This window comes from Platichthys flesus, chromosome 18, assembly GCF_949316205.1.
Source record: "Platichthys flesus chromosome 18, fPlaFle2.1, whole genome shotgun sequence".
NCBI classification, from domain to species: domain Eukaryota; kingdom Metazoa; phylum Chordata; class Actinopteri; order Pleuronectiformes; family Pleuronectidae; genus Platichthys; species Platichthys flesus.
The window spans coordinates 1,190,374-1,201,024 of NC_084962.1; the positions used below are offsets into that span (position 1 = coordinate 1,190,374).

The 10,651-nt window shown below is 41.6% G+C and overlaps 1 long non-coding RNA gene across 1 annotated transcript; it reads right to left on the reverse strand.

The window, feature by feature from the left end:
• Positions 1-223: 223 nt before the first annotated feature.
• On the reverse strand, positions 224-2,931 carry LOC133973684 (uncharacterized). The gene is made up of 3 exons (XR_009924593.1): positions 2,840-2,931; positions 2,016-2,067; positions 224-1,748 (listed from the first exon to the last, which is right to left on the reverse strand). It is a non-coding gene; the product is annotated as an uncharacterized LOC133973684 (long non-coding RNA).
• Between the last annotated feature and the right edge of the window lie 7,720 nt (positions 2,932-10,651).

Genomic DNA, 10,651 nt, shown 5'->3' on the forward strand with positions numbered 1-10,651 from the left:
ATCGCTCCACTTCTTCTGGCCAGCCGCTGGTGCTGAACTAGAGGTAAGTAACCTTGAAACTATCCAACATAACCTATTGCTTTATCTATCATCATATGCTTACATGCCTCAAGTTTTTTGTAATATGTAATTGTTATAAAAGTTACCGTTTATTTATCACGTCTAATGAACAGATTGAAGCAAGATAACTCGACAGTCTTGTTTTGGTTTTGACATTATTTTTTTTAATGAGTTACTATCAATACGCTACACGTTTACGTTTCATGTGATAGTAACTGTTTCACCAATATTCTGATACAGGATGGTATATCCGCCATTACTATTTTCACATTGTTTATTTAGTCTGTCATGGAGTTGTAGAGTGAATTAGACAGTAGCGATAACATTATAATGTCCACACATCAGTGTTGTAAACACTTCTCCAATTAATTATATAATTATGTTTTCACACTGAGGGAAGTGGAGAGACTTGATGTGGACTGTTATCAACAGCTCTGTGGGAGATCATCACCTTGAATATTACAGATGAGGTAGAAAGACATTTTATCTATGTGTACAATGTTGTATTTCTTTGTCACGTTTTATCAAAAGCGATTTAAAGTATGTGCATTTAACCATTAGGATACAAACCCAGACCCTAGTACATCGGTTCTAGCTGAAATAAGTAGTGCTTCATAAACAACACAAAACATTCATAACAGTACGCTTCTGCTCCTCATTAATGCAGCTCCTGATGTCCCCAGCAGCAACATGGTGGAGATCTGCAGCTTCATGCTGGTCAACTGGAAGACAACTGATTAAGATTAAAAGATTAAGATTAAAATCCATTTATTCATCCCAAACACATGCACAGACATGCAAAGGCACACTCATGCAGGTAGGGAAATTTAATCGCTGCTTTTTACCCATCTGGTGCAGGACACACAGAGCAGTGAGCGACCATGTACGGCGCTCGGGGGAGCAGATGTTGGGGGAGTGAGGTGCCTTGCTCATGGGCACTAGAGAGGGTAGGGAGACTCTTGGATTTTTGGACAGATCAATCCAGGTTCGACTTTTGTTGTCTCTCCATGGAGTCGAACCAAAGACGAACCAGAGACCTTCTCTGCCCATAGTCCAAGTTTCTGCCACTCGACCACCGCCTCTCCTCATGCATCATCAAACTAGTAATCTACACATCATTCCATGCGTTGCTCCCTTAACTACAGATGGCCTGCGAATGTCATGGAGTTTTACAGTGAATTAGACAGTTTAGGTATGATTTTAATCTCCACACATCAGTGTTGTAAACAGTTCTCAAATTAATTATAGAATTATGTTTTCACACTGAGAGAAGTGGAAAGACTTGATTTGGACTGTTATCAATAGGTCTGTGGGAGATTATCACCTTGAATAGTACTGATGAGGTAGAAAGACATTTTATGTATTTGTACAATGTTGTATTTCTTTCAGCACTTTTATCAGAAGGGACTTAAAATATGTACATTTCACCATGAGGATATAAACCAAGACCACAGTACAACAGTTCTATCAGAAATCTGTTGTGCTTTATACACAACACAAAACATTCTTTAACAGTGCGTTTTTTCTCTTCATAGATGAAGAACTGCAGCACCTGATGTCCTCAGCAGCAACATGGTGGAGATCTGATTTGATACACTTTAGATAAGAACCCAGTGTTTTATATTTCTGCTTTGCCATAAGAGACAGAACATGGTCATCACAGCTGTGTCCTTCAGGCTCGTCTGTCCCTAATAAAATGATAGGAAACATGAAAGTGATCGTCATTATTGTAGAGGAAGAGTTACATATGAACAAAGTGTGTAATCTTATTTTCTGTGGATATTCAACTGTGTATTTGAATATGCTTTTGGATTAAAACGTGCACTACCATGACAATGAATGTACAGTATGGAGTTATTTCACATTCAAAGTATTGCATATATTATTTAATATACAATGTATTATGTGCAGTACTTTGCCATGGTTGTTTGTAATTAATGAAAAGAGGTCTGTACCTGAAGTCGGTGTTCAATGTGGTTGAATTCCAGTTGTCTCATGCTGGACATGCTAGAGAAAATTTCAACATAAATATACAAATGTGTAAAGTCATACATGTGCCAGGTTAAGTCCTTAACACACTTTAAATGGTAAAAAAGGAAGTGTATTACTTCAAAGTTAAACAGATCATAATCATTTCAGCTTAGGAAATAGTTAGTGTACATCAGCATCAAATTCTCTATTACACTGTCTGTTCTAATAAAGATACAAGGCTATAATTTATTTATATTTAACAGAACAATTCAGTGAAATCTGCCTGAGATTACAATGTAAACAGTGCAGGCAGCAGAACGTTTAGCTTTCTCTGTAAGACATCATAACAATACTCTGAATAAAGAGCTTTGGAAGTTGAATTCCCCTTTAAACATCTGCTCTTAAAATACAGATGTGACTTTAAATACGCACGTTTCAATTGATCACTGTAAGTCTGTTTCAGTAGAATAACTAACTGTGTAACATTGTCAAGTCAAATGCCTTGGCGAGTGAAACCATTTTATAGCAATAGATATCCTGATGGAGCTAATTCACCGGACACACACAGTCTCCTGTCTCAGATTTAACCTCATAAACTAACGCATGCCACTGCTGGGCGGACCTACTCATGTCGGTTCATATCGGTGTGTGTCGGTAATAGTGCCGTTCGCATTAAACAGGAGTTAATGCCCCAGATCGGAGTTCGTATTTAGCCTCCATGCTAACGGACGTTAGCTCGAATGCATGGTACTAAAACACCCTGCGAATCACTTCTACACATCTAAATAAAATACTGAGCTTGACTTACCACAGAAACGGGAGCGCAGACGTCTTTAACGTGTCCGTCAGCAGAACAAGCAAAACATCAAACTGTGTTATTCATCCGATACTGAGTGGGAGATTTCGAAAGTCTCGAGTTGTGTTCAATGACACAGGAAAAAGTAAGGAGAAGGGAGGGCGCAGCTCACTGTGACGTCACGTAAATTTCAAACCACTATATCGCTTATTATAGCGATATAGAGGTAGTTACGAAAAAGTTCACCCCCTCAGAGTTTTAATGAAGGAAGAACATAGCGATTGAGACTAAAACCAAAGTTTGAATAATGCTGTAAACAGGTTTAATTCTACTCTAAAATTGGGCATTTTAACATGGGATTCAATGGGACTCTCTCCGACGAGCTGATGAACTTTCAAGCCATGCCATTAATAAACCGCATGATAAAAAGTCACAATAATCTTATGGCTACATTATCAATGTCTTGAGACCCATTAAACAAAGTTTGACATGGTTTTGCATATTGGATGAGCAGGAATACATCAGAGTGTCAGCTATACATTTCCTGCTGCCACCAGGGGGCGCTGTCATTTTAAGTCACGATTTCTGTATAGATGTCTTCATATCGCAACTATTGTCTTATGTGTCTAGTTTGGACTTGATTAGACAAAATATGTCCAAGATACAGAAGCTCGTGTTTTAGTGCGTTTCACCGAAGTCTCATCAAACTTTAGCGCCACGCCACAATCACACGGTTTGACGAAAAGTCGATCTTTCAATAACTTTAGATCTTCATTTTGTTGTGATGACAGTCGTCTAAATATTAAGTTGATTTGATAAAAGCTGTACGACTAGTATATAAAAACATAAAACGTGACAAAAACAAGACTTTTCCTGCTGTCACCAGGGGGCGCTGTCACTTTAAGTCACGATTTCTGTATAGATGTCTTCATATCTCTACTCTTGTCTTATGTGTGTAGTTTGGACTCGATAGGACAAAATAAGTCTGAGATATAGAAGCCCGTGTTTTGATGGCGTTTAATCAAACTTTAACGCCACACCACGGTCAGACGGTTTTGCTAAAACGTAATCCTTCAATAACTTTAGATCTCCAATTTGTTGTGATGACGATCGTCTAAATTTGAAGTTGATCTGATGAAAGCTGTACGACAAGTACATCAAAGAAAAAATATGGAATATGACCAAAATGGCCACTAAAGTCAAACTGGCGGGCTTCCTGTTGCGTTATTCATAATGCACTGATGGACTTTTTTGTGCATCTAGTCATGATACACAATAATCTTTGTTTTTTTTGAGGATCGGTGAATGCTAAATGAGGGGCTTTTCCGTAGGTGGCGCTCTTTAGCCATTTTGCCACGCCCTTTTCAAAATACTCCAGAATACGTAATTTTACGCCGCCTTCGAATTTACTGCAAACTCCTACAACTTTTTGAGCACATTAAAGCCCTCAAAAAGCCAATTCATTTAAGCTAAGAAAAATAATAATAATAATAATAATAATAATCATTTCAATTTCAATAGGGCCTCCCACCGATTTCGGTGCTCGGGCCCTAATAATCATTTCAATTTCAAAAGGGCCTCCCACCGATTTCGGTGCTCGGGCCCTAATAATCTTTCAATTTCAATAGGTCCTCTCACCGATTTCGGTGCTCGGGCCCTAATAATAATAATAATCATTTCAATTTCAATAGGGCCTCCCACCGATTTCGGTGCTCGGGCCCTAATAATCATTTCAATTTCAATAGGGCCTCCCACCGATTTCGGTGCTCGGGCCCTAATAACTAGGGCTACGTTGTAGCACTTGCGGGCCTGAGCACCCGCACGTTGAAGCCTGTTGCGGTCGGTGGAGAGAGCGATCGATGACCAAGCGCACATCATCGATCGAGCATGCACTTCTCCACGTTGCATGCGTTTTGCGCTCTGCGGCAGTAGGTTTGCCAGTAGGTGGCGCCATCACTATTATTACGCACAGACATATAGATCTGTTCAAGTAGGCGCTCTGATGTAGCGTGGGAAATTTTGTGTCAATTGGACAATGTTTCCGCAACTTAATTTTCACACTGATCAGTAGGTGGCACTATGACCCTGAACTAATATTTATATGTGGAGCTGTTCAGATCAGTATTGTGATCATAGGTCAGTAGTTTGGAGCCGGTTGGATAATGCAGAGTGGATTAACAAAGTACTTCCTGTTTCCTGGCGAATCAGTAGGTGGCGCTATGACACTGAGGAAATATTGACACATAGAGCTGTTCAGGCTTGGACTCTGACCATGTGACAGAAGTTTTGTAGTGATAGGACAATGCACAGTGGAGTTATGATAACATCGTGTCCTTTGGCGAAGGAAAATCCTTCGCCGCACATCAATGTTTACACGGTTTGAGGAAACGTCACAATTCTGACCATGATCTAATGACTTGACTGATCTGATTTGAGCTGTATATTGTAAATCAGCCAGGAGCAGTTCATCAAAGTATAAAACATGTCACTTCCTGTAGCCACCAGGGGGCGCTGTAATTTCAAGTCATAATTTCTGTGTAGATGTCATCAGGATGGCACCCTTGTCTTACATGTCTAGTTTGGACTCGATTGGACAATGTATGTCCGAGATACAGAACCTCGTGTTTTGATGGCGTTTAATCAAACCCAAGACGCCACGCCACGGTCACACGGTGTGACGAAAGGTCAATCTCTTAATCACTTTTTATCTCCATCTTGTTGTGATGGCACTGATCTTAATTTGAAGTTAATCTGATGAAAGCCCTGGGACAAGTGCATCAAGTAAAAATGTGGAATATGGAAAAAAAATGGCCACTTAATCCAAAATGGCGGCCTCCCTGTTTGGTCAAGCATACCTATCCAAGATATTTTTTTGTTTGTTATGAAACGACACATGTCCCAATAGATTTGTATAAATGTCGGCCATCGTAGTGCCGGGGTTGCCCTATAGGGGGCGCTGGTCAGTTTTTTTGCCACGCCCATTTCTTAAAACCATATGAATATCTTCAGGGGGGGGCTGTTGTTACACACATGTAGTTTGAGAGAGATAGAATCATGAACACTGAAGTTACAGCAATTTCGTGTTTCACGGCGAGTTGATGTACTTTAATGCCACGCCATTCATATGGCGTTTGACGAAAAGTCACGGTAATCTTATGTCTTCATTGTCAATGTCTTGGGACCCATTTGATACAGTTTGACATGGTTGAGGTCAGTGGATGAGGAGAAATTCATCCAAGTGTAAGACAAGCAAAAAACAAGACATTTCCTGTTGCCACCAGGGGGATTCAATAGGGCCTCTCACCATTCGGTGCTCGGGCCCTAATAATAAAAATCCTTACAGATTCAATAGGGCCTCCCACCGATTTCGGTGCTCGGGCCCTAATAATCATTTCAATTTCAATAGGGCCTCCCACCGATTTCGGTGCTCGGGCCCTAATAATCCTTTCAATTTCAATAGGGCCTCTCACCATTCGGTGCTCGGGCCCTAATAATCATTTCAATTTCAATAGGGCCTCTCACCATTCGGTGCTCGGGCCCTAACTAGGGCTACGTTGTAGCACTAACGGGCCCGAGCACAGGCGATTTCAAGTCTGTTGAGGTCGGTGAAGAAAGAGCGTTCGATGACCAAGCACTCGTTTCCGTGTTACATGCGTTTGGGCACTGCAGCAAGGATAAACGCCTCACTTTCTGTAACCAGCAGGTGGTGCTATCGTTTTAAGTCATGGTGTCTTTGTGGATGTCATCAGGTCGCGACTCTTGACTTACATAATATGTCCTAGATACAGAGCTCGTGTTTTGATGGCGTGTAATCAAACTATGACGTCATGCCAAGGTCACACCGTGAGACAAGAAATCGATCTTTTAATAACTTTTCATTTCAATCTTGTTGTGATGACACTCAACTAAATTTCACGTTGATCTGATGAAAGCTCTACAACAAGTATATCAAAGTAAAAGTGTGTGATATGGCCAAAATGGCTACCAAATCCAAAATGGCGAGCTTCCTGTGTGGCTTAGCATATCTGTCCAAGAGACTTATTTCTTTGTCATGAAAAGACACATGTCCCTATTGACATTAAGATGTAAGATGTAAGATGTAGACCAATCGTAGTGCCGCGGCTGCCCTTAAGGGGGCGCTAGTCAGTTATTTTGACACGCCCATTCCTTAAAACTATCTGTATATCTTCAGGGGTGGGCTGTAGATACACACATGTAGTTTGAGGGAGCTGGACCCATGAACACGGAAGTTACAGCAATTTCGTGTGTCATGGCGAGTTGAACTTTGATGACACGCCATTAATAATCCGCATGATGAAAAGTCACAGTAATCGTAAGCCTATATTATCAATGTCTTGAGACCCATTGGACACAGTTTGACATGGTTTCACAAAGTGGATGAGGAGAAATACATCCAAGTGTAAAATGTACCAAAAACAAGACATTTCCTGCTGCCACCAGGAGGCGCTGTACGAATCAAAAAACAGTTCACGACTATGCATCAATTAACAAAATGCAGTGAATGAACAGGAGAGAAATCTAAATCAAATCAATACTTGGTGTGACCACCCTTTGCCTTCAAAACAGCATAAATTCGTCTAGGTAGACTTGCACACAGTTTTTGAAGGAACTCGGTTGGTAGATCGTTCCAAACATCTTGGAGAACTAACCACAGATGTTCTGTGGATGTAGGCTTCCTCAAATCCTTCTGTCTCTTCATGTAATCCCAGACAGACTCGACAATGTTGAGATCAGGGCTCTGTGGGGGCCATACCATCACTTCCAGGACTTCTTGTTCTTCTTTACGCTGAAGATAGTTATTAATGACATTGGCTTTATGTTTTGGGTCGTTGTCCTGCTGCAGAATAAATTTGGTGCCAATCATATGCCACCCTGATGGTATTGCATGATGGATAAGTATCTGCCTGTATTTCTCAGCATTGAGGATACCATTAATCCTGACCAAATCTCCAACTCCATTTGCAGAAATGCAGCCCCAAACTTTCAAAGAACCTCCACGATGCGTCACTGTTGCCTGCAGACACTCATTATTGTACCGCTCTCCAGCCCTTCGGCGAATAACTCCTTTCTTCTACAGCCAAATATTTCAACTTTTTAATCATCAGTCCAGAGCACATGCTACCATTTTTCTGCACCCCAGTTCCTATGTTTTCGTGCATAGTTGAGTTGCTTGGCCTTGTTTCCATATCATAGGTATGGCTTTTTGACTGCAACTCTTCCATGATGACCACTTCTGATCAGACTTCTCCGGACAGTACATGGGTCCCACTGGCCTCTGCCAGTTCTGAGCTGATAGCTTTGTGTACATTATGGCCCAAACCTGAATGCTCTGCTAAACCAAATTGTGAGAAAAAGGAAAATCCAGAAAAAGTATTTTCTAAATTTGAAATCCAAAATACATTATTGTATTTTGTTACATTTCTGGCACCAGTATTTTGTGTTTTATTTGATACATTTATTTGAGGGGTATTTTGTATCAAAATACATTTTGATGTATTTTTGCCCATCCCTGTGTGCACACAGCAACACTGTACGTACTGGGACATTAAGTATCTAAGATATTCTGAATAGATTCATTCAGCTTTTCATATTGTCCAGAGGTGTGAATGTGAGCTTTGACTGTTGTTTGTGTTTATGTTTTGTTACTAATCCTTTATTTAGTTTGTCTTTGGTGCAATTTCTCTTTAAGTAATGGATAATAAAATAGTTTTAGGCTAAACCAGGGGTTCTCAAACTTTTGCAAGCTGGGCCCCCCCAAATCTGGTTAGCACCCCCCGCCCGCCACCGCAGCTCTCGGCTACACCACCATATATAGATAGATAGATAGATAGATAGATAGATAGATAGATATTGGTACGACTTTGAAGGAAGTTTTATCCCGTTAGTACAAAACTTTTGTGTCGCTTGTACAGTATGCAGTGTAATTAATTTTTATTTTCACCCTGACACAGTATGCTTGTGGCAGACAGAGTACCAAAGGAGATGTTTTGATAGCAACATTTAAACCAGGATGCTGTGCTCTCAACGCATACTGCATGTGACTATGCAGTATTCTTTCATTAGCAAAGCTCATTCAGGACAACAGCTGGAGTGCAGCTGTTTGGTCACAGCCATGGAAAACTAAGTAATGATACTGATGTGCTATGTATTCTTGTTACTCATGTTCGTGCTGCAGAAAGATGGCAATATAGTATGTTGGGCATGGACTGTCTGATAAACCCCTGTAGTGTCCATGTTTAATTCATTTTCATTGCCAGTGTTTTGTGTAAAAATGCTGAAAGTGTCAAGGGACACATACTTGAATTTCAGGGACGCAGGTTGAGTAAAACTTAAGGAGGACTTATTTGTGTTGGTTTTGAATTCTCTTGTATTTTCATTAACCCCCGGTTCTTTTATCCCTTTGTGTGTCTAACTGAACAGAGCTTTATTAGTAACTGAAGAGATAGAGTAACCTTCATCGTATGAGAGAAAAAATCCAATAGGTTGTCCTGCTGCTAACGTTGAAATGAAACTCTCTTCTTTTTTCTCTGTTCATGCTAAAATAAAGTGGATTCACTTCGTCTGACATCTTTATAAAACACCTCATTAGACTCACACTTCAAACCCCTTGGGGGGGAAAGGTTTTTTGAGAGAAGATTCCAGATTCATTTACTCGAATGGCACTCAGGAGATGTGCACCGCAGGAGATGTGCACCGCAGGAGATGACGCAAGATGTGCGTGCACAGTTTTTTTATTGATTTGATTTAAATATTTTTTTTCCGTAAATTTTGTTTTACTTATGTGCGCCGCAGGATGTGCGCACATCTGCGCTGCAGGAGATGTGCGCCGCAGGAGATGTGCACACGTCTGCGCAGCAGGAGATGTGCGCTGAAGGAGATGTGCGCTGCAGGATATGTGCATTGGCACAGATTTGCCCACATCTGCGCTGCAGGAGATGTGCGCAGCAGGAGATGTGCGCTGCAGGAGATGTTGGCCGGCACAGATTTGCGCACATCGTGCCGCAGGATGTGCGCACATCTGCGCTGCAGGAGATGTGCGCAGCAGGAGATGTGCGCCAACGAAGATGTGGGCAGCAGGAGATGTGCGCCGTAGGAGATGTGCGCACATGCGGCGCAGATGTGGGCTGCGGGAAATGTGCACCGGCAAAGATGTGCCAGCGTATAAAAAAAGATATTTTTATTTAGGTGCATCGCAGGATGTTCGCCGCAGGAGATGTGAGCCGCAGGATGTGCGCACATATACTAGGCAGGAGTGCGCCGCGAGCCCCTTCGCCGTCCCAACGCACTCACAGGCGGTCAGTCTCCCAGTAGCCTTGGGCAGCAGTCGCAGCTGCAGTCCGTGCAGAGAAGAGACCACAAAGCCGCCGCTGATCTGGCTTACAGAGTGGGATATAAGTGTCAATGTATCTTCATGTCACTGGAAAACATGAGTCATTGAGTTCAGTCTCTTCATCCAAATAGCTTTGTTGGCCAGATTGGGCAACTCCTTGGCAGCAGATAACCAAAAACTGTCCAAAGGAAGATCAGCTAAGTTTAGCTTTAAACCACGATCTTGTTTCAGTTCAATGAGTTCCTCTTGCTCCTGTAAAGTCATGTCGTTTCAAGCAACTGATGCTGAGCTGCATGGGTCCCTAACCCAGTCAAGGCATTCTGTGAAGGCTGAAGAGAAATAAAATGACAACTTCTCCTCAAGAGTTTTCAAATGTGTGCCTACCACCTCGCACATTGCATTAGTGTTGACATCATGCCTTTTCTCAGTCAGTGGGAACATCTTAAGGTTGCCACGCTGCACATGTTGTTGCC